This window comes from Protopterus annectens, chromosome 11.part0 (genome assembly GCF_019279795.1).
Source record: "Protopterus annectens isolate FY-2018-M chromosome 11.part0, PAN1.0, whole genome shotgun sequence".
Taxonomy (NCBI): Eukaryota; Metazoa; Chordata; order Ceratodontiformes; family Protopteridae; genus Protopterus; species Protopterus annectens.
This window is the reverse complement of record NC_056745.1, coordinates 476,099,600-476,126,224: the sequence shown is the minus strand read 5'-3', so window position 1 is coordinate 476,126,224 and position 26,625 is coordinate 476,099,600.

Here is a 26,625-nt window from a genome sequence, read left to right as displayed (position 1 = left end):
TCTCCCAAGACTCAGCCCTCATTAGGACAATCACTAAATAATAATGCCCCTTTGACATGCATTGTTCATGACATGTGCTGTCATTGCTGAGCAAATTTAGGGGGTGGGTTTAAAGTAGAAAATCCCATGACAGCAAAATGACATTGTCCTAATGCACCTCAGTCTCCTGACTGGACCTGAACCTTATCAGAGAAAATCTGGGGAAGTAAGAAGGAGTAGTTAGACAGAATAAATAAGGAGAAGTGCTGGGGTCAACTTATGGTCAGTTGTGTGGAGAAATAAAGTAAGCAATAAAAAAATAAGAAAACATGATATGCTACACAAAACCATACTTCCTAGAATCATCATTATTAACAATCTGATTTTTGTGCTACATGCTCTTCTCTATATATGTACGCACACATGCACACACACACACATATATGTGTTTATATTTATATATAAAGATACACACACACACACACACACACATACACACACACACACACACACACACACACACATACACACACACACACAAAGTATGCCACCACTACCACCAATATATGAGTGGTAACTGCAGCTTTGAATCCCACCACTGCCAACCAGTGTACCTCCCTGATATATGAGGGTTAAGGTCCTGTGATCTGGTCCACTGCCCCAAATAGGTCTGATGGCTAGCAGTAGTATTGTCTCTAAAATCAAACCATTAGTATTCAACAGGTTAATAAAAAAAGACAAATGCACACAAATATGATTTAATGACCAGTTTATCAAATGCAATGTGACCACAGGAGCATAAAGTAAATGTGCACTGCTGTCCAGCATATTGGCTTCTAACATTGACAGGCACACTGATCATTTAAGGTGCTGAATATATTGTCCCTTTCTCACTATTGAATTACAGTGTCCTCCTCTATCCCTTACCCATGGTAATTCCTTTAGACACACACGCACACACACACACACACACACACACACACACACACACACACACACACACACACACACAAAACAACAAAAAAATCTAGGGAAGGCTAGTAGAATTGTCCAATTCCCCTTAGCTTTTTTCCCTACATTTATAGTACTACCACCAATATAGATTTTGCTAGCGTATGGTCCAGTTTTCTGACCATTCTTGATTTAACCAAATATAAATTACAAGAATTAATCTCTCACTGGTAGTATGTACAAGCAATTCTAAATGGGCCTTACAGTATTGCCAATTTACACTGCTTAATAATGATAATATCCTCACATAATAAAACAACGCATAAATAAATAAATAAATAAATATCAGCCACAAGAGCTTAAAAGTGACTTTACTTAAACCATATAGAAAGTGCTGTTACAGATTAAAATCTGAAGAAATCAAAGCAGTGCACGTTGAATATAAAAATAATCAATTATATAGAGAGACTATCCACAGAAAAGTCTGATCAGTTAAAAATGTATCCTAGCTGCCCTACTGAAGAACTACTGGCCATATTTTAAGTTAGTACAAGGCAGCGTTCAAAATCAAACCTTTATAGATATTCCCAAGTCTGTCTCTCTCTCTCTCTCTCTCTCTATATATATATATATATATATATATATATATATATATATATATATATATATATATATATATATATATATATCCAGTTTTACTCATCCCCACTGTTCCACAGAATCTAGGGTCATCAGATTACATCATTTTCTTTTCCATACAAAACAGGTGTAAATATATGACATCGGATGGGCTAACCATCAGCCAACAGGATCTCTTAACCGACTGACCTTTAACAACTGCTTTCTTTCACAGGTTTGGAAAGCTGCTTCTTTGAAATACAGTTTAATTGCATTTTATGATTCTTGCTTTTGCTGACACAGGAAAACAAGCTAGATTTTGTACTTCAAATACAAACTGTACACATTTCTTCCTTTGCTTCTCCTTTTTCACATTCCTAGACAGATTGCAAAGTTACACATACTTCCTGCTAGATGAAGCCCACATATTGCTTTATAAATGTGTTAGCAGTATGGAATAAGAGAGAAAAAAATACATCAAATCTTTAAATCAGCTTTCTCTACCATGACACCCCCTTGACACCCTTGGCATCTCAATTATTTTCCCCATAAAAACCTCAAGGAAGTCTTCTGAAGGCATCCTTCATGAAATAAATCTTGAGATGAAGGTGCAGTCTTTTAGTTCACTACTCATAGCCTTTTAAATTGGGATTAGGAGTACCACTCCTATGATGAATAGTCATGCTATAGGTCTGGTCCAACTCCTTTATAAATAGTCATGTTATAGGACTTCAAAGCTAAACTCCATTTCAGGACCTTTCCATTATACCCTCTTGCCCTTTGTAGCCATTTACAGGGCTGTTGTTTGTAACCACTATGAACAAGCTGCAGTACAGGTAGGATTGTAACTTCAGCAGTTTCCAGACTATGCCCAATTCATGCCTTCTCTGTGGTTGCATATGTTTTCTCATTGAGGTGAAGTCTTTGGCTCAAGTGCGCAATAAAGAGTTGTTCTCCCTCTTAGGAAACCTGGCTAAGTGCACCTCCTCCCCACCACTGACCACTGGAAGCATCTACCTGCACAATGCACTCCTGACTATAATCAGGATGTCTCCTTGAACGTTTGAAATGTCTGCTCACAAGCTTGAATCCAGACAACCACATATGATTGATTTTTATTTTTCTGATAAGCTCTATTAGAGGGGTAGTTGTAGTTGCAGTACTGTAGAGGGGAATGGACTTCCTATATTACCCAACTGCCCCAAAGAATGCCCTCACCTGCTTATTGGTAGTAGGGATGGGCCATGTCTGAATAGCTTTGGCCTTGGCCTGATTTTCTACCAACCACTCTTTGACTCAGATAAGATACCTTAATGGTCAGTGTTACTCTTTGTAGACTACCCAGCAACATCCTGACATGCTGAACATGTTCTGCCCATTATCAGCTGTAGATGTCAATGTCATCTAAGTAAGTGTTGGCATTATCTCTTTCCTGAATACATTCCTGAGAAGGAACATCTACCAAGGGAAGCCCACCTCTTCCCTGTTGTGGCCCAGATTCTAGTTTGCTGCTACTGACCAGCTCTTCTGCAGATATAGGCACTTTAACAGCCCCAGACAGAGGTGATGGCCTCATCTAAGACTCCTACCTACCTTCTCCAAATTATTTCCTCCATGACTATGTATAAAAGCATACACACAAGGTTCTGCACTGTCAAAGCTGTTGTCTATTAGGACTTTGGAAGGAATGTTCTCAAACATATCCACTTACTTACTTCCTTGCCCTTTTTTCATATTGATATAAACCATGGACATAGGTACTTGAAAAGGTGTCCCTCCCAAGGACCTAACTATAGTATAGTGCCCAGGCAATTATTGCAAATATCTATCGACTGCAGGTTGACTATGGTAAGGTCTGAGGCTTTGTTGCTCTTGGCTAAAAATATAATATGGAGGAACTAGTGATAGTAAAGTGCATCTGTTGTAGCCAGACAACCCACAACTGTTGTAGAGTTCATAGGTTTATAGGCAATTACTAACCTAGCCATGCTTCCCAAAGGTGAGAATCAAGCCCTGTACCTTGTGTCCAAAGGGTAAACACCTTAACCATTATACCAAACTCCAGCAATCTAAGAGCTAAAAACCAATAACAAAAAAACCTGATGAAGTTCCTTTGATTAAAAGTGGGACGAAAGTGCTAAAACGTGGTTGTGCTGTTATTTCATTGTTTCCTTCATCTCGGTCACAAGCAGTGCCTCCAGGATTTTTTTGTTATTACCTTAACCATTATGCCAACCACTGGTCTTGCTTGCTACATCTAGAGAATCTGTAGATATTTCTTTCCACCCTAGCTTGGTCAACACAGATCATGCATATCACCTTTGGTTTCATCTGAAACAGTTAACCACAAAACTAAAGCATATGTCTGAATCCATGGCTTCTTCCTTTTCCTGTGTGACCTGCTGTGATGGCTTGGGTTGCTCCCATGGGTAAACTTATACCTTGGGCAGTGCTGGCTACCCACTTAGATGCAGTGGGAACCATGATAGAATGATAGTCAACTTTTTGTTGATTACACACACCTTTTCAAATGCCCATATAAAGCTCAAAATCATCCCCCTCTTTATACAGTGGAAAATGTTTTCTACTGACTTGGGCTTCTATGGTTTGACTTTTGTATGATCCTAGAGTTAGTATATTTAATTTCTGGGTGTGTTTTTTTTAATTGCAGATATAATTAAAAACCAAGCTCCGGAAGAGAGTGGTAAACTCCAAACTACAAAAACAGAAAAAAAAAACAAACAAACAAACAAAAAAAACAAGCACAGGTCTCAACAAAATACAATTTGCTTTATTTAGTGCTTTTGACCCCATATAAAATCAGGACTTTGCAGAATAGCTTATGGTACACCAAGTACTAATTTAAATAGCAAATACATCACAGTTAAAAGGTCATAGTTCAACACTGTAGCACTAATTAGTATGAGTTTATAAATAAAATGCATGTTAAAAAAATTATAAATCAATTATATAAACTTAAGACCAGGCAGTCCATCAGCTTCAAGTTTTATCTGCCAACTGGTCTGTTTTGCTTTTAACCTATTTTTTGAAATGCCTATCAGTGTAGTGACGTGGTTCATGATGTAAAATACTAAAATAAAACTTCCCATGTGGACAAAATAACGCCTGTTCTTGTTACCATGACTTTTTATAGCTGCTAAAACTTCCTTAATTCTACTTTGCAACCTATGTGTAGATATCCCAATATAAAAGTGAGTACATACACCACATATTCTGGTGTAAGCAGCTCCATCTGAGTTACAACTATAATGGAATTTTAATAGTACCATACATTCAATATAAGGAAGAAAAACAAATGGACCCTCAGAAATATAACTACAAATATAGCAGTGGGTGGTTAATGTGCTAGAGTTCCATTCCTCTGCAATAAACTTTTTAAATTAAAACTTCTTTTGTAAAAATAATTGGTGAATCCCCTACCACCTTAAGTAAACTGATTTTTTTCTTGCAAATATTCCAATTGTTAATTATAATATGCCTAATGCCATAATTGTCCACTGACATATTTAAGTGCATGGAGCCTCCAGATGGTTTGTTTTCATTCATAGTAATCCTCACTTGTTTTAAACCACCTTTTAACATAATTGGAAAAATACATATTTTTAACTACTTTATTAATGCTGGGCATCAGTAACATTATTTGTAGCCTCTTTTGAAAGAGAACCCACATGTAAACTCTTTATTCAGCATAAAAATCTTTACCACTTGTGATCAGTCTAGATGCTTGTATTGTTTGCTCCTTAAGGATGTTTCACTTCATAAACAAAGGATGGTTACTAGAAAAACGGACATCATTTTTTTAACAAAAGTTGTTTTCCTGCAGATTTTACTGTTGAAAGTATGTAACTCAGGATCCATACATAATTCTACATTTACAAATTTCACCTAATGACCTGAAGAAGTTATAGTAAAATTTAAAAATGAGGTAGGGTTAATTATTTTTGTGTAAAAGAATGACACCCTGGCAAATAAAAGTAAGGTAATCTACAAATCTTTTGTAAAAAGCTACACTGGAAAACATTTTATCTTTTGTTAAATGACAGACATCTCATTAAGCCAAAACCAGATTAGTGAATGAAGGTGCTACAGTGGCTCTCATCACCATGCCCCTAATCTGTTGGAAGTACTGGTATTAAAAAAAATAATTATTTTCTAGTACCAATTCAAGTAATGGACAGATATTGTTAATACTGACATTAGACTGTTCCAAAACTAAAGATAAAAATTGTCCAACAAACTCTATAGCCTACCCAATCGGTATACTCATGAAGAAAGATTTGACTTGTAATGTCATAGCCATCAAGAGAAAAATATTGTATTTTTTCCAAAAAATCCCAGAAGTCTTTAATATAAGTTCCTGAAGTCTGTACAATGGGATTCAGAATGGAATCTAAATAAACAACAATTCCATTAGTAACTGTATCATGACTGGAGACAATAGGTCTAAATGGTGGTGGATACCCAGATATGTGGACTTTGGGAAATGCCAAATAAAATGTGTACTGCATACCAGGCATGTTTTTTTAAGGTATTCTTTAGTGTGTCAAGATGGAACATTTTATTTTAGTATTTAGATCATGAACCAAGTGACTACAGAGGTGGAGATTTTAAAAAATAGTTTCGAAACAAGAGAGGCCAGGTACCAGATAAAATTTAAAGCTGATTAACTGCCTGGTCTCAATGGTACAATTAATATTAAATGTTTTTTTAAACAAAAAAAGGTATTAGGCAAAAGATACTGAATGTTTATATGTTTCTATAATTAGCTTCATTGATAAAAAAATTGAGCATATGTTTTAATTGTAAATTAGCATTATTTAGTGAAACAGTGTTGAACTAAGACCTTTTAACTATAATGTCATTGCTATTTAAATTAGTATTTGACATGCCATAAACTATTCTGATGAAGTCCTGATTTTTTGTGGGGATGAAAGTGCTAAATAAAGCAAACTATGTTATGGTGAGAGCTGCAGTTGGTTCTTTTTCTGTTTTAATTGCAAATGTAATCTATTGGTTTACATTTGTGATTACTTTTTTCATTGATTTTAGTTGCAATTAATGGGAAATCTCTAATGAGTTTCTTCGATGGTTTGTGTTTCAATCAAACTCAGTGGTGATTTTTCATTATAAACTCATATATATTTATATATGTGTGTGTGTGTGTGTGTGTGTGTGTGTGTGTGTGTGTGTGTGTGGTGTGTGTGTATATATATATATACATATATATATATATATATATATATATATATATATATATATATATGTATGGGTTACAGTCAAAATGTTGAACATAGGTTCTGCGAACACGAGGATGTCAAACAGCAGATGGCTGATTCTTGTGTTGCCAAATGTTAAATTATTGATAGTTCAAATCAGTGAATGCCACTGTGCATTCATTGATATGAGCTTGATGTAATGAATTGAGATTGCAGTACACTGCAGATTGGGACATTCATCCCTTTCCTCACTGTAGTGCCATCTTAGGTTTGGAGGGTGGCTTAATGGTTAAGGTGTTTGCCTTACAAACACAAGGTGCAGGGTTTGAGTCTCACAAGGGATAATTGGCTAGGCTTAAAATGGCTCGCAAGGGCAGTTAACCTAGTACTAATCTATGAATCTATAAACCTATGGAGTTGGAATATATAGTTAGCAGGGGGTGTGAAGGATGCAGCCCCCACAGGGGAGGTGCAGGGGTGCTTGCTCCCCTGCAAAAAACATGATTTGAAGTGTAGGAGTGACACTTGCCTGAGCTCCTATATGGACATCACATTTGATATTCAGTGAAAATGTCGAATCTACTGAACTCATTCATAAGATTCAACATTTTCACTTAATTAATATGCAGGGCTTCAACCTTGCCGATCTGACTTTATGCAATTCACATTAGTTCGATTTGATCCATTCGGTAGTATCGAAAGAATGAATGATGAAATGTAGAAATGTACAACAGTGAATGCAATACAGCATTCTCTGCTGTGACTTTCTACATTTTCATGCAGATCGCACTATAGTGGGGATCGGGAAACGTACCCTTTCCGGCAGTGTACTGCAATCTCAGAGTTTGTATATATAAGTAGCAGGGTGTGTGGGGGGGATACAGCCCCCACATGGGGTGTACAGGAGGGCTTGCCCCCCTGCAAACATGTTGTTTACTGTGTGTTGGAGAGTGATTCTGTTTGCAGAAGTGTGGTGCATGTTCGAATTGTGTCGAATTTGAACATTCACCACTTCCGCGTTCGACATTTGTGTTGTTTGCTGATGGTGCTTTTCGTTTCTATGGTTCATAGAAATGATAGTTCAGACGAAGTGTGATCCGGAAAATCATAGTAAACATATATATATATATATATATATATATATATATATATATATATATATATATATATGGCTTTGATCAAGTTTACAAAAAAAAAGCTGTGTCTCATTTCATCTAAAACATGTATCATCAAACCTATATATAATCAAGACACATAAGCCTTCCGACACACCCTGTTGTAACTGTTGCCATTGGCATGTCTATGTTTGTTCGCATTGTTGGCAATGTGTGTGTGTGTATGGTCCTATGATAATGTATATACACTTTCAGATTTACATCTGTGCAGGCCCTGTCTCTGCTTGCTTGGCTAATTTTCTTGACAGGCTAACCAACAAGTCCTGACACACCGTTCGTAGGTACATTTAGTGACCATATTCGGGTAGTATATATGTATGTTATAGGGTCCTGATATACAGATATAGGGTCTGTCATACATATATGAGCAAAAAAGCAAACCACAGACTGTTACACCACAATACCGTGTTAAAAGATGTGGATAACTGTCGTACTGTATATAATGGTATACATCTTATGGAATATACATGGTAGGAACTGGATAACACACTAAGGATATAAATAGGACCTTTACATTGTGGATCCATGTATGCACTCCTTGCATGGATCAATAAGCACCTGGAGATATATATAAAGTAGTGGTGTATATATGATATCTTGCCTGGATGTGGTCTCAAAGATAGATTGAAATGACTACCTTCATGCAATGGATATCTGGAGGAGGGTGTGATGGAACACCTTCTTGCAGAGGGTAAGATACTCCACTAACTATTGAGGATCACTAGAGCTCAGAAGGTTTTTTGCATAGAATTGGTATGAGATATCAATATTTATGAAGAGAATGGTGGACCAGTAGTACTTTCAGTTTTCGGTTGGACCACACATTTTTTATACTCTCTATTGGACTACATTTTTCTCCACATCCAATCATATTTTGTGTGTTACCCATGGTTGTCTCTTGAGGCGGTGATAAGATAAAGTTTATTATTACTGGTGATAGACCCAAGTTTATCTCTTACACTAAGGACATAGGTCTTACTTTGTTATTTTTATCCATAGATTATACATCACATCATCAAGGATCCATAGAACATTACATGTCACAGTGTAACAGTTGTAATTTTACATCATATATACTAACATCCCATGTTTTTGTTATATATATCGATCCATACATCATAGTCATAGACCCCTATGTGTAAAAGATGTGGTGTTGTTCCTTACTGTAATAGCCTGTCACAGTGTGTTGTTACGGTAAGGTCATTGGCTATCTCCATGATAGATACACGTGTCCATTAACTACCATACTAAGAAGGTACACACACACTGAAATGCATGCTCTAACCATACTGTTTTCGATGGTAGCTTGCAAGTTTAAATTCAGGTGCATGGAACAGGACAACATGCAGGGGAGGAGGGTTAGAATGATGAGAAGCCAGAGAGCAATCTGAAAATGATAGATTTACAGGTTTAGAGCTGATGTTAGCCCAGAGCTTAATAATAAGTTTCCATTTACGTCGTGAAAATAAAAAGCACCATTTCAGACATTTTGATTTACCATGTTTGTTAGTTTTGTTTGAATATGTTTAGTTTGATTATGATTTTTGTTTTTTATTTATTATTGTATATATTTTATATTCATATATATATGTATATATTGTTTTTTATTTGTTTTTTTTTAATTTTATATTAGTTTTTTAAATTATAAATTTAGTATTTTGTATACTTAAGTTATTTGTATATAGAGGATGTATACCTTTAAATGATTTTAATGTATGGTTTTACTTTATAGTATTTTAATGGGATAAGATTGTGTAGCTGTTATATTTGCTTGAAGATGATTTACGAATACATGCGATCTGTTAATAAAATCCTATAATGCTTTATCCTTTTTATTTTTTTAATTTTGGAATATCTTTTTGCCTGTGATTGTCGTTGTCGTTTGATGTGGACTGTGATTGTGAGTGGTTTGAGCTCCTTCTTGTCTTGTTTCTTGTTCCCTTTTTTTTTATATATTATTTTGCTGCTACACACAACATTTAACTCCCTACAAGCAGTGTTTTTATCTCATATATATAATCAAGACACATTTTGATAAAAATGGTTTATTGGCATAGAAAATGACTTGAACCAGACACTCTTGGGAATATGGGTTGAACTAGGCTAGGCTTGTAAGGGACCTGGAGCATTTAGCCTAGTAACCTCCTATGATCGTATGACTGCTGCTGTGATTTTTGAGCAAAGGAATTACAACACAAATTAGTATTGATCAGTATTTGAGACTTATGGCTTTGGTTAATTTCATAAAAAAAAAAACTGTGACTCATTTCATTTAAAACTCATTTTACCAAAACTACATTTTACTGAAACACATTTTTATGAAAATTGTTTAATGGTATAGAAAATGACTGCTGCTGGGACTTTGGAGCAAAGGAATTACAATGCAAACTAGTACTGATCAGTGTTTTTACCACTCTAATGTTATCTGTTATATTATGCCGCTGTCTGTAGAAGTTTATGTATGTGCGCTAGCAGTGATTTATGTAGAAGTTTATGTATGTGCGCTAGCAGTGATTTATGTAGAAGTTTATGTATGTGCGCTAGCAGTGATTTACTATGTGAGGACCATTCTCTTTTTTTCTGTAATTGTGTGACTGTGGAGTTAGTATATTTATGTAAGAGGGTGGGCAAGAGAATTCCCCTGCAAAAAAGCTTTTGCAGGTATTTTTAGTGTATATGAAATGTTCAATAAAATGTGGTTTTGATAAAAATGAGTTATCAGCAAAATGTTCCATTTTTTGAGGAAATCTGCTTGCAATAAAATGAAATAGAATCATGTGTGCACATTATACACAGACACACATGTATGTGCATTTGTGAATTTGTGTTGAGTGTGTGTATTTATATATATATATATATATATATATATATATATATATATATATATATATATATATATATAAACTGATGTTTAGGAAAAACTGAGTAATGCTTAAAGATTGAAAAATGCAAGGCAGTCATACATAATCATGCATTTTGGAATTAGCAAGTGACCTAACATAACAAAATAACTTAGTATGCATTAAAACCTAGTGGAGGAGACATATGTGTATTCAGGCAATTGTATATTGTAGCTCAATCTTTAAAAAATCTATTTCCAACATTAATTTAAAATAATTGAAAACTGAACTCAAGTAAATTGTTAACACAAGGAAATATATTCTGTGATACCTAATGATTTTTCTGTGCGTTTTGTAATCTGTAATCTTCCTTTAATTAGGCCTGCAAATTAGATATTTTTGAAAGTTAGGTGGTTGTTCTGTTAGTGGTTTGGTTTATATGGTAGCAAACAGATACAGGGATTTAGAAATGAAAATCTGGAGGTAATTTTTAGCTTGACTAAAACTGCTGTATTCATATGTTTTACCAGTTTTCTGACATTTTTGGCCTTATTTACTTTCTGTAATCTGTTTCTTTCATCTGTTTTAGCACATCCTTCCATCTCTGTTAAATCAACCAGATCTTCCCTTAAATTATTTTCTACTGAACTGACAACATCCTTTTGCACTCTGTTTCCTACTCTTTTCCTTGCTGTGCAGTTCTAACTGGACTTTTACGCAAGACTTGTACAAAAAGTTCTACAGCATCGCCCTGTGGTATATCTTCTTCAAATACATTCTTTTCTATCTGTTACTCCTTCATATTGGGCCTCATTAGCCCATTGTGTTGTAAAAATGTCAAAATCTCCACTGTTTCCTGATTTTTCCTTGTTGTGTAATTCTAGTTTGATTTCCATGCAAGTGTGGTATTTCTTCAGATCTATCCTGCTCCATCTGTTGCTCCTCTATATAAGGCCTCATTGGCCTCTTGTGCTGTCATATTGCCTGTGTCAGTGTTTCAACAATAAATCCTTCACTCCAATTTCTAGTTCTTTTTGTTTACCTTCTGCCTCACTAAACTTATTTTTCTTTATTTGCATTCCATCTTTGTGATTTATTTTTGCATTGTGAAATGTATCATATCTGAATGCCTTTACCTGTATTTCTCTTCAAATATCTTTGGAGCTGCATTTTTCATATTGATTAAATTGGCTTTCTTTTCTGCATACATGTTGTGCAGTAACAGATCTTTTTTTCTCCCATGTCCACTTTTTTATACTTTTAAATAACCTATGGTTTTTGTTCTTTATCTTTTTCACTTCCTTTATCGCTTCCTTTTCCAGGAGGCCCAAATATTTCCCTATCTAAATAATATATTTTTCCTGATCTGTTGAAGAAAGGAACTTAAATTATCATCTCTATCCTTTAACTGCTTTTTCTTATGCACATATTTTTCTTTCCCTAATTTCTCTTTCTTGTTCATGGTACATACATCTGTAAAGTTCTGTTTGTTTGTGTAATAGTAAAAATGTCTTACTTAATCTCAACAGTCCACTTTATTATTTCTATGTCTTTTGCTTGGCCTATCATTTTTGTTTTGTGGCCTACACCTTGCCTTGAGCTTGCTTAGTCATATTGTAGGAATGCTTCCATGTTCTGTGGATTCTATGTTGCCATTTTTATAACTTGCATGGGTAGCACTATGCTAGAATGTTATTTCATGCTCTATACATGAGCTAAAGAATAATATATTAGAATAATGTTCATAATCCCAAGCTACAGCTTTACTGAGTGAGGTCTTCAGATGGTGCCTGGCCAGCTTCATTCTATCTGTTTACATTCAGTCTAATCAGATATGTCTGTTCAGTCTAAATAAATATGTTCAAACTGTAAAGAATCAATGAGCCACATAAAAGGTTGAATTAATAAAGAAACTCAGTAATGCTTTTGTAAATGATGAGCCAGATAAGTTACAATTCTAGTGAGATAAAAAGAGCCACACAAAAATATTCTACTATACTAAATGTCCAATTCTCAACCCTGTAAGCATAATCCTGGATGCATCTTGAAGTCCTTCAGATGCTCATCAGTGGGCAGTGAAAGATATCTAGATTTAGGATATTTTTCATATATAATGGGCCATGGTCAAGCAGTACTAAACAAATCTTCAGTAAAACCTTGAAACATATCTTACAGCAGTATGCTCATGATATGCATGTGTCAGACACCATGGATACATTTAGTGTTAATTGAAGAACTTAAAAACACACTGCTTAAGTCAGGGGAAGAAAGAACAGGAAATGATGAATCAGAAAGAGCCATTTGCTTCAAAGAGCGTAAAATGAATATGGATGGTTAAATGTCAGCCATGCTGTAGAAGAGACAACTTTTTTGGATAAACCTCATAGTTAATTTCAAGGTTATGCATTCATAGGTAAATACTAGGTTAACTGCAGTGAAGGACCATTTAAACCTAGCCAATATTCTGAGGTCAAAATCAAACCCTGTACCTTGTGTTTATGAGGTGAAGACCTTAATCATTATGCTAAACTACCCACTGTGGAAAGCAAAGTGGACTGAATATTTATGGGTATGTCCTAGGCTAGCTGCCCTTGTGAGCCCATTTTAAGGCTAGCCAGTATCCCTTCCAAAGATGAGAATTAAACCCTGTACCTTGTGTTTGTGAAGTAAGCACCTTAACCATTATACCAAATGCCCACTTAAAGCAATCTGTGCATTGTCCTTTTGAAAACCTAGGTCTGTAAATAGCTTTTCATGGCTGGATCTTTCGGCTTTTCCCAGTTAGGGGTCGCCACAGTGGAACTCCTGTCCGCTAATGATTTTCAGTGGATTTTTACAGTGCCGAGTTGCCAGCCCGATGCCCAACCTCTAAAGAAGGCACGCCCATTCATGCATGCACCTACCTGCATGTCTTTAACATCACTCGACCACAGGGAGGACATGCAGACTCCACACAGAAGGCATTCCAGCTGAGAATTGAATGGGAGAACCTCTTGCTGTGAGGCGACAACGCTAACCGCTGCACCACCGCGGCCTACCTTTTCATGGCTGGATATTGCCATGAATCTTTACTTGTAGTGAATTCTTTAAAATACCTGTGAAAGAACTGGCCCCAAGAACACTGCTGGACATGTTTCTCACTATCATATAGTGCAGTATGTAAACCACACCATTCTGCATGCCTCTTCTAAGAAGCTGGCACAGTCTGCTCATGACAAAGAAGGCAAATGTTCATGTTATCAGCAGTGGCAGCAGGTGACTTCAAATCAAAGTGGGGCTGCAGCAGACAGTTGAATCGGTGGGGCCAATGTAAAGGGGCATGGTCAACTAGAAAGGGGCGGAGCTATGCTCAAAACCACAGAAACTGGGACTTTAATTAAATACGCTGCCCTGCCAAACCATCATTATGAGAGTCTAATCAAGACAAAATGAAGTGTAGAAGAAAAAAATATTTCAATGCATTGGCTACATGACAGCTTACTTAATATCTAGATGGAAACAAAAAGGTTGTGAGGCAAGAAAAAATAAATTACTTTTTAAATACATTAATGGAATGCCATTCAAAATCAGGTATAAAAAAACAAGCATTACTCAACTCAAACCCCTTCTCCTTGCACTGCAGTTCGAATATTCAGCTTTATAAAAGTACCAAGTAACATGCTGAAAGTAGCAATCTCTGTGATACCCCCACTTGTAAAAATGTTTCTTATCCAAAAAAGACCTGCTGCCTGACAACAACTATCTACTTGTTTCATGGGGAAAACATGATCAAAGTTAAAAATGAACAGGAAACAAGCTCAAGATAAATTGCTTAAAAGATTACTGCACAGGTTATGGACCACACATGATAGATTGGCATTCTGTTTTGTTTACTGGTAAAGCCTGCAAAGATGACTGGAAGTCTCCCACAAATGTAGTGAGCTTCTGAAAATACTGTAATCCTGTCCTTTATTACAAATACTGTCAGCTTGTTTCCCACCTTTCCTGTAACTAATCTGGTCCAGATACAGGTTTGCTGTATCCAGGACTGTTTGTAAGCTTCTGAGCAGTGCCAAAGTCTGCTCTTCAAATTTTCCCTTAGATCTGCTAGTTCTCTCCTCTCCTGCACTTTTACTAGCTTGTTAGTTTAGCACTTTACCAGACTTCTTGTAGCAATTATTGTAGTACACAAAAGTGCTACCAGCACTAAACGTTCTACAAGGAAACAGCTCCAGTACTTATTAATGCCCACACCTCCAGGCATGTCTAAAGGTCAGTTCCCTGTGCTTTCCCCTATTAATCTGGTGAACTTGGGCATCCTGAGGCAATGTAGTAACTGCCTCATGTACACTGACAACTCTCACATCTTACACCCTAACACTCAGACTTGTGAGAGATACACTTATATATACAAATTGGAAGTCACACACTCTCCAGCCAAGACTGGAATAGCGGGTCAAGAGGAGAAAGTCAACACTTGCACCACACCACATGGAACACATAGCCCTCCAGAACACATGCATTGCCGTCACATAAAAACACAAACCACACACCCACCTTTGTGGAGGCTCTCAATAAAAATCTAACCGAACAGCAGAGACCTCCAAGGCAGAAAGGCACTCAACCACAACACAATACTAATCACGAGACACATAATTCTCCGAAATAGTGTACCACTCAACCAAAGCCCGTGAGGCAAAACGGCATGCCCAACACAATAGTCATAGGTGACTCGTTAGTGAGGCACACTGATGTCCCACTCACTAGGTTGAATAAGGAGAAAGTAACAGTCAGCTGCCTGTCAGGTGCCAGGATCCGCCACATAATGCACGCACTCGGGTCCCTCAACAACAGGTACAAATATGACTCTGTCATTGTACATGTGGGTGTGAATGACCTGAGACGTACCTCCCTGGACTACATGAAAAGTGACATGGAAGAGCTCTCAGAATATGTAGCCCAGGTGGGTATGACCCTAGCCCTGAGCAGCATCCTACCATCACCCAGAATGATACCACAATACAAGCAGAAAATGATTGATTTCAACAGTTGGCTAAGTTTCTGGTGTCATTCTAAGGGGATCCAGTATCTGTCTGCCTGGTATGACATGACTGACAGACCTCGATGTTTTGCAAGAGATGGCCTGCATCTGTCACCTCTGGGGTTCCAGATACTGGCCAAGCCTCTTGCCACCCCTATAGTGCCTTTTTAGGCGGTGTTCCAAAGACCAAATTACCACCATAACAGCTACAAACAAATGCAATTTGAGGGTCATGCTGCTCAATGCTAGAAGTCTAAATCTCAAAATGCATTCACTCGAAGTACTCCTTAAAATGGAGGACATCAACATTTGTGCTGTAACAGAGACCTGGTTCAAGGCAGCTGAAAGCACCCCTGCACTACCAGGCTACAACTCATTCCACACCTTTCAGCCCCAGAACTTGGACCGAAGCTCCAAAGGCGAAGGTGTTTCCATATTCATAAAAGATGTGCACACCTCCAGACTGGTAGCCCAACATAACGCATCTGAGATACATCAGGTGCAACTAACATTGGGTAAGACAGTGATTCAGGTCATAGCCTGCTATAGGTCCCCAACCATGTCCCAACATTCACACTCCACATTCCTAAGCACCCTGGAGAATATTAGGGTCCATCCTAACACTCTCATACTGGGCAACTTCAACTACCCCTCCATTAACTGGGAAAACTACTCATGTACCAATACACTTGCCCAACACTTTCTGGAATTCATGAATTCCAATGCCCAGGAGCAACTCATTCTTACCCCCACTAGAGGTAGCAACTTCCTTGACCTGGTCATTACTAACATGGGCGACCATTGCTCTACACCAATAGTCAACTCCTCACTGGTTAGATATGATCACAAGCTAATCACCTTGGAAATCCACATCTCTCCCACCCCCACAACAAAGGTAACCACCATGAAAAACTTCTCCAAAGCTAACTTTGGGCTCCTAACAACAGAGGTGGCTAACTTCATAGCACCCATGCAAATGCAGAATAGTTGCATGACTGCCATATCATACACCAATGCACTGCATGAACACGTACACAAATGCATGGTTCTCGCCACACCCAGTAGAACTAAGATGCTCTTCTCAAAAAAAAAAGGAAGCCAGTCTGGTGGTCCCCTGTCATAAACAAACTCTACAACAGAAGGAGGAAACTTATGCGGAATAAGGTAAAGTCCCAAAACTGGAAAAACTCCCTTATCAGCCTCTGCAAAAGGTTGAGATCCCTCATCAAATCCTCTAAAGCTAGCTATGAAAACAGAATTGCAGCAGATAGTAAAGACAAACACAAGGCCTTCTATAGTTATGTAAAGAATCTCCATGGCAATACCCAGATTTACTCTGAGCTACTGCACAATGGTATCACCTATACCGACCCAACAGATATTGCAAATATACTGGCGAACAGATTCAGTGCTAACTTTACCCCTCCCCCCCCAAAGGACCAATCACAATACCTGTAGATTGCCAGGGACCCAGTATTACTGCTGCACAGGTTAAAACAGTACTGTCCAAGGCCAAGAATACAGCTTCTATGGGACCTGACAGTATCCCCGGCTGTGTTCTCCATTAACTACAAAGTGAACTGGCACCTCACCTGTGTGCCCTGTTCAATCACAGCCTCACCTCAGGCTTTGTCCCTACCAAATGGCACACTGCACAGTCATCACTCTTCACAAAGGAGGAGCGACTACAAACCCTGGGAACTATTGCCCCATTTGCCTTACAAGTTTGATAAGCAAAGCTATAGAACACATCATCATGGACCTAATAAACAAGGATATAGGGAATCTCCAAACTCTGGATTCTATACAGTTTTGTTTTGTGAAGGGTAGATCATGCCTGCTCAACTTGGTTGACTTCTTTAAGTCAGTCACCAGAGCTGTGGATGAAGGTACAGTGGTTCATACAGCCTACCTTGATCTGGCCAGGGCCTTTGATATCATTCCCCACTCAGGAATCATAGAAAAACTTACTAAGCTAGGCATCAACCCCTATATCACTAGGTGGGTTGCAAACTGGCTCACAGATAGAATCCAGAGTGTGAAAGTAGCTGACTCCAAGTCAGACTGCTGAACAGTCACGAGTGGAGTCCCACAGGGTTCGGTCCTGGGTCCTCTCCTGTTTGGTATCTACTTCTCTGAAGTCCAGGCCAACATGAAGGGACTCTGGCTGACAAAGTTCACAGATGATTGCAAGTTGGTAGCTATTATTAACTCCCCAAGTGATGCTGACATCCTACAAAAAGGCCTCAATGAGACCAACGACTGGTGTCAGAACCATGGCCTTAAGTTCAATGCCAAAAAATGTGTCTTCATCCCCTTTGGGAAAAACCCGGTTCCCTTGAATTACCACATTGATGGTAGTCCACTGAACACAGTAGGCATTATAAGAAATCTGGGAACACATGTTGACAGCAACCTCTCTTTTGACCACCACATTGCCACTGTGGTCAGAAAGTCCTTCTATGTGGCACATCTCATTACTAAGGGTTTTGCATCCAAGAAGAAAGAGGTCATTGTCTCCCTCTACTTCTCCCTCATTAGGCCAGTCATTGAGTACTACGCCCCATTTGGCATGTACCTCACTAGACACCTGCAACAACTGGAGAGGCTGCGAAAGTACCTCACAAAGAGGATCCTAGGCCTTAAACACTTGTCCTATATGGACAAACTCAAAAAAACTCCAACTATTCTCTGTCTCATATCATCTACTTAGAGGCAATCTCTGCTTGACTTACAAAGCCATGTCTTACCCAGCTCTGTTAGAAATGCTACATCTAAAGAAATCCCAGTCCCTCCACACCACATGCTCCAGAGACCTCAACCTCATTACCACAATCAACAGAACATGCTGCAGGGACAGGTTCATAACCCAGAGACTGCCCATGCTATGGAATAGACTTCCCATACATGTCAAGCAGAGCACCTCACTGGCCCTCTTCAAGAGAAATCTTGATGAGTGGATGGCAAATAGAAAATCACTCCAGTGGCTCTACTCAACAGAGGTACTAGGAACTAAGGTTGGGTGGCACAATGCCAGAGTAATCCTATGGACTAGGCTTATAAAGACTCCAGGGCCATTAGCCTAGTACACCCTATGAACCTATGAACCTATATGCATTTCAATATCTACGGCTTATGCGTTATCTAGTTATGTAAATATTCTCTGCATGGCAACAACAAAAAGGCTTTCAATGTTGGTAATTTTTTAACAGTATGCTTATTAAAGCTTACTTGCATCTTACAGTCTCAGACAAGCTTACCTGATGGTCATTAAAGCATTGCTATTTAAACACAGAACAACAGGCAGTGCAACAACATGCATTTTTCTGAATAATAAGAAGCATAAATCAACAGTATGAAAATATGACAGAAAAACAGAACATTCTGCAAAATCAAGGACAGATGAAAAGCCACTGTAGTACGTGTGTCTACCTTGGATGGGGGGATACTCAGCACACTTACACTGCATAACTGCTCATTGCCTTGCTTGGACACATCCAGAGTCACTACATGGGGGAGTAGGTTGCAACAAGCATTTTACAATTTGAAATGTCTCTGGCTGATGGTGATGGCCCTGACACATCTGTCATACCTCTCAACCTCAGAGCAAGAAATCTGGACAAAGCCATAAATAGAAATGGGACAAAGGCCCAAAATAAGGATAATTTTTAAATATTGCTCTTATAAACTTAGAAAGATAATAGAATAGTAGGTCTTGCATTAGAATGAATTTTCTGAAGGGTATGAAATCTGAATCTCAAATGTTTGTCATTATTTTCTAACTTCAGCCTTTAATGATTTGCCACTAAGTTGCCAAAAAAACACAATTGTATGAAAAATGGACCAAAAAATGTGATGGAAAAATATAAAATAGCCACACAATATACCTGGGAACCTGTCAAAGAAGGGACACATTTTAATATTAGTACTGTTAAGTTGAGCAGCTGACAAAATAAGAGAATCTACATGCATTTCTGAAATAAAAGTAATCTATAACTCTGATCATTACAATTATTTCTTAATTGTAAACCATCCACATTTTCTTCCAAAATTGCCATTTTGCGGAGGGATTATTAGGGGAAGAGCAACATTTTGAGCCAAAGTTGGGGACAGTTGAGAGGTTTGGATATACCTAATTCTATAAAGTGATTTATTTGCATGTATCTCTCAACCTCTTAATGAAGGAAATCTGGACAAGGCCAAATATATTGGGGGAACATACAGACAGTAGTAAAAACTGCTGTTGTATAAACTTAGACAGTTGATAGACTAACAGGTCTTGCTTTAGCATGCATTTTTCTGAAGGGTTTGAAGTCTGAAACTCAATGTCTGTCATTATGTAGTGACTTCATTCCTAAATGATTTGCCAGAAAACCACAAATTTTAAGAGGAACAAAGCAAAAATAAGAAGCAAAAACCTATTCATTCTGTGAAAATCTGGACAGTTGAGAGGTATAGTTCTCCCGGGGCTGTCTTTTCGTTTGCCGCCATTCCCCCTCACAAATTCATGGTCGAAGGGGGCCTTCCCCCCTGCAGCCATTCCAATGTCCTATTACTTAGCTATTTCATTCCATTTACCATAAACACTGTAATGTGCATACTGTTTTAGTCCTGCAATGATTTGGATTTCATTTAAAAGTTTTATTTTACATTTTACAGCACAAACAATAATAGACATCTGCTAAACAAAGCAATGCAGTCTCACAATGAAAACAGACTTAGCATTAAAACTTCTCTGGCCTGAAACTCACATTCATTGAAACAGCATTTAAACCCACATTCAAAGAAAATCCATCTGGCCAGTGGCAAATAAAAATTAACTTTGGGCTGTTTTCAAATCATAGGCCCCTTGTGCATGAAACATATGTGTGTTCTTTGATATACCTTCCTGATTGTATTAAATTATATTCCTTGTATAATATGGTACAGTTGTTAGAGGGCATTTTAAATTTATTGTTTTGAACATTTTTCCGGTAAACAATGAAACAAAATGCATGCAGCAATAATGACAAAACTGCCCAATTCAGAACATTTCCATAATAAAAGTCTACTCAAACTTCTACAATCCATCAATATCAGTAAATATGCATAATCTCTGCAGAAGTAAAAGTCATCTAAATAATTCCACATTAAAGAGATCTGTAATTAATAAAGAGGTTGCTGCTAGCAAACAACTTTTTATTTAATTGTTTCATCTACAAATAAAGTGCCTGTTGCCCTTGAGGAATAAATTGCCCATGTTACATTAAAAAAATGATAAACTTGTAATATTGCAATAGGGAATGGATGGCAAACTGATAACAGGTTGATAGTTACTGGGTATCTCAGCCAAAGTAGACATTCTTAGAACTGCAGCATCTACCCCCTTTAAAAGTACAACACAGTGCAGTATCAACAATGCATCTACATACTGTAGGAGTAGAACCCACAGCCTTCTGCGTCAAAAGCAAGCACACTACCTGTTGTGCTATTAACAAGGCAAGCAGACTCAGCATAAGTAGCACTAAACTTCCCCTGAAGCTCTTAGCTCCTTGTAAAATCCACTCGACACTCTACTGTATTTCTCAACTTTGCAGCACATAAGCACAAGAAATCTGGAAAAAGACAAAATGTATTGGGAGGGGGGACAAAAGCCCAAAAACCAGGGACACATTTTAAACATTGCTTGTATAACCCGAGAAAGTTGCTAGAATAAAATGTTGTGCTACCGCCATGCATTTCACTACCAAGACTTGAACCCAGGTCCCTGTGCACTACAGTCATAGCAACATACCCATATGTCAAATCAGCTGCTTCTTGAAAGACAGGAAGACTGAAACTTAAATGGCTATCTTTTAGTGAATTCAGTTCACCCCATAGCTCTCAACCTCTTAGCACAAAACACCTGGACAAAGCCAATAAATGGGGAATACAGCCCCCAAACATATTCAGTGAATTCAGCTCTCACCATAGCTGTCAACCTCTTAACACACAAAAAAACCTACACAAAGCCAATAATGGGGGAATACAGCCCCAAAAATAGGGACAAATTTCAAATATTGATCTTATAAACTTAGAAAATTGCTAGAATAAAATGTTTTGTGTTTCCATGTCCAAGACTTTCAGCTTAGGGATCGTCACAGCAGAACTCCGGTCTGCTCATGATTGTCAGTGAATTTTTACAGTGTCAATTTGCCAGCATGGCACCAAACCTTCAAAGAAGACACACCCACACACCTACCTGGATGTTTTTAAAGTTCACATTAACCACAGGGAGGACATGCAGACTCCACACAGAAGGCACTCCAGCTGATAATCAAACCAGAGAACCTCTTGCTGTGAGGCAGCAATGCTAACCTCTGCACCATCACAGTTGTAGTCTGAAATTCAAATGTGTGAAAATCCATAAAACCACAGATTTTATGAGGAACAGAACAGAAGAAAAATATGGGGCAAAAATCTGAATGCTTTTTCACAAGTGGTAGTGGGTAGGGAATTCAGGCTCTTGCTACATGTACCCAAGGTTGAGGGATTGAACCTGAATTACTCTCTCTAGTCTCCAGTGATAGTTAACTGGGGCATTACACACACACACACACACACACACACACACACACACACACACACACACACACACACACGCACCTAGTACCTGAAAGTGTGCTCAGATCCTCCTCCATACACACACACACACACACACACACACACACACACACACACACACACACACACACACGCACACACACACACGCACACACACACACACACACACACACACACACACACACACACACACACACACACACACCTAGTATCTGAAAGTGTGCTCTGATCCTCCTCCATACACACACACACCTAATACCTGAAAGTGTGCTCTGATCCTCCTACACACACACACACACACACACACACACACACACACACACACACACACACACACACACACACACACACACACACACACACCTAGTACCTGAAAGTGTCCTCTGATCCTCCTCCATAAGCCAGTATTCTGATGCAAACAGCTCTTGACAAGGTCTGACTGCAGACCTTGCAGTCTGATCTCCTTCCAGTCTATGTGGTTACAACCACATAGACTTCTGGGGCATTTGTAGACTGCTGCCTTCTTCTGAATCTGGACTGGTTAAACAGCAGTCCGGATTCGAATTTCCATGCATGCACGAGTTCCAGGATTTTTTTATTTTGGCATGTGTGACTTCCGGGATTTTTTATTTTTATTTTTCAGCTGGGGGGGGGGGGCTGCAGTACTGCAGTCCAATAGCATGAGCTGCCACTGGTTATCAGTTGGTATGATTCCACCATACAGGTGCATAGGACGTCATCCCACTTTGATGGAATAGATGACTAATGTTTCATGCCTGAAGCCTATTCTCTGGAAGATCACTGCACATTAGTTCTTTAAAATTGTCTGAGAAGGCATCATGATTTTGTAAACCAGCTTCTGACTGATTGTTGTCACAAGCTGCCAAGAAGGTGGCACAACTTAGTTGTGCTTTTGTTAAAAGATAAAGCTCAGTGGTGACCTGTAAGGCATTATGCATCTTTAAATTTAGCTTTTAAGGACTACTAAGGAACACATGAATATTTACATCAAAGAACTTAAAAAAACAAAACAACTCATCAAATTAAACACCCATATCTATAGACTGACAAAGGTAGATTCTATTACAGATTCCTCTGCTGTATTTTGGGATCCAGAAACCTGAGTATCAATAGAGACCTCTTTAAGCAAAATAATATTATGTTTCAGTGCCAAACAATAGGGTGGCCATGGTGGTGCAGTGGTTAGCATTGTCACCTCACAGCAAGAGGTTCTCTGGTTTGATCCTTGGCTGGGGTGCCTTCTGTGCGGAGTCTGCATGTCCTCCCTATGGTCACGTGGGTTCCCTCCGGCTGCTCCGGTTTCCTCCCACATCCCAAAGACATACTGTAGGTGGATTGGACACTCTAAATTGGCCCTAGGTGTGAATGCATGTGTGTGTGTGCCTTCTGTGGAAGGTTGGGAGCCAGGCTGGCAACTCGACACTGTAAAATTCCACTGCCAATCATGAACGGACAGGTGATCTGCTGTGGCGACCCCTAACCGGGAAAAGCCGAAAGAAGAAGAAGAAGAAGAAGTGCCAAACAATAATGACAGACATCTGAGCTTATGAAGCTATCAGTCATTGCAGAATAGAGACTGTGATTAATGAAGTATAGAATCTTAGCAGGAATTCAGAGGTAAAGACTAAGAAAACAGACTACTTACTATGCCTCAGCTCTTGCAGAAAGGCTGAAAGCACTTTAAAAATGCACTAGAATTACTGGCATTCTAGAAAGAGGAAAATGAGTTAGAACTCTTTGCACTTTTGTTTTTCAAAGTATTGGGTTGGTCAAAATTTGTAACATGTCATATCTCAAATAGTACCTATACACGGTGCATCCAAACTGTATACAAATGAAAAATGTATTTCCCTTTTAAGCATCTAATAATATTCCATAAAGATCAGCTGGGAAAAAGTGTCTTGATTATGACATGTACACTGAACATCAAAAATAGATTTTTGATGACTTTCTTCAGTAGATGCAAGGTTCTCCATAACACCATGCATGAGACATATGACTTGCACCCTTTACTATATTTTGATACCGCTGAGTTGCCATATCTTGTAAGAATGGGTTACATAGAGGCACAGAAGTGAGATTAATTTCTTTAACAAAATAGGTCAAACATGTTTTCTAACTTGTGAGCAACATGTGTCCATTGTTGAAGAAAGTCCTTCTGTATTACACAGCTTATAAAAAAGGGGATTGTGTTTTGATCTGGGGAAGTCATTTCCCCCTTTACACAGACCTCGTTAGTTCAGTCATTGATTGTAATGCCCCTTTGACGAGTATCTGTCTAGATACATATAACATTTAGAATGCCCACAGAGATAGTTAAAAGGCATCTGTTAGCTAACCATCCATCCACCTTCATCCCTGTACAGTTCACTTATCGGGCTAACAGATTCATTGCAGATGCTATTTCAATGGCACTCCGCCTCTCACTTGATCATCTGGAGCGAAGAAACCACTACATCAAACTGTTGTTTATTGACTTCAGCTCAGCACAGTGGTTCCTATGCAGCTTATTTACAAGCTTGTACATCTTGGATTTAGCAAGCTCATGAGCAACTGGATCCTCGACTTCTTGATGACTAGAACACAGAAAACATGTGTGGGCAACAACACCTTGGGATGCATAATACTCAACACTGGTGTTCCTCAGTGTTGTGTGCTAAGCTCTCTGTTGTTCACGATCCTCACCCATGACTGTTCTGCAAAACACAACACCAATCACATCATTAAATATGCAGATGATACTACGCTCGTGGGCCTCATCAAAGGGGAGGATCAAAGAGTTTACAGAGATGCGGTCTACTCATTGATTGACTGGTGTGCTAAGAACAACCTTGACCTGAATGTCAATAAAACAAAAGAGATCATTATAGACTTCAGGAAAAGGTCAACAACACATTCACTGCTCATGATAAATGGTGAAGAGGTTGAATGGGCCAAATCTACAGTTTTTTGGGGTGCACATTTTGGAGGATCTCTCTTGGGCTGTGAATACTGAATAGTTGGTTAAAAAAGCACACCAACGTCTTCACTTTCTCAGAAGGCTCAAAAAAGCAAAACTCCCACCTACTGTTCTCATCACATTCTACAGAGGAGTAGCTGAGAGCATTCTCACTAGTAGATTCACAGTTTGGTTTGGGAACAGTACAATAGCAGAAAGAAAGAGGCTACAGAGAGTGGTGTGAGTTGCCAAAAAAATCATGGGCACCAACTTGCCATCAATCCAGGATCTCTTTGCAGCAAGAAGCATTAAATGTTTATCTAAAATAATTTGTGACCCCTCTCACCCAGCATATGGCTGGTTTACACAACTGTCTTCGGGCAAGAGGTATCGGAGTATCCGCTGCAGGACCACCAGATACTTAAACAGCTTCTATCCAACAGTGTTGAGACTTATAAACTCTGATATCAGCCACTGATTAGTCAGTAATCATTCACAATACGTTGCTCAGCTAAAAAGTGTGCAATATCGTCTTTTTTATTCTTTGATGTATCATTATATTTTCTTTTTCATGTGCAATTGCCTGCTGTTTATCTGATATCTGATGCAGATGAACAAAGGAGGTCAATTTTAACATGTGCAATCCTTCACTGTGATGCTACTATGTACAGTATTCTTCTTATGACTCTCTAGGGAGGTTTGTGTGTTTTTTGCTGTTACTATTGATTTATTTATCCTTCTGTGGATCTTGTATTGAATATGTTTTTTTAATTGAAATGTTATACTGCTGTTCTTGTTATTCTTACTTCCTTTGTACTCTCTGGTGAGTTGATGCTCGGCATTTCATTTAGGCTGCACTTGTGTAATCTTAAATGACAATAAAGTTTACTTGGCTTTTATCTTTGACTTTGATACCTTACTAATGGATACAAGGCCTAAACAACATGTCCTACATGGAGCAACTCAAAGCCCTGTCACTATACTTGGTATCCTACAGACTGCTAAAAGGTGACCTGTGTCTGGCATGCAAGGCACCCTCCAATCCATTGATGGTTTAACTGCACATCAGCAAGTCAGATTGCTTCAGAAATACTCACTCTAAGCATCTAAACATCTTCTGCAACATCAACAGAATGGTTTGGAGGGACAGGCATATGTCACAGAAGACACTGCTGCTCTGAAACAGACTCACCGTAAAATAAAGTTTGTCCTTGTCTATATTCAAGCACAACTTGACTCTATGAATGGGAAGCAGAACATTTAG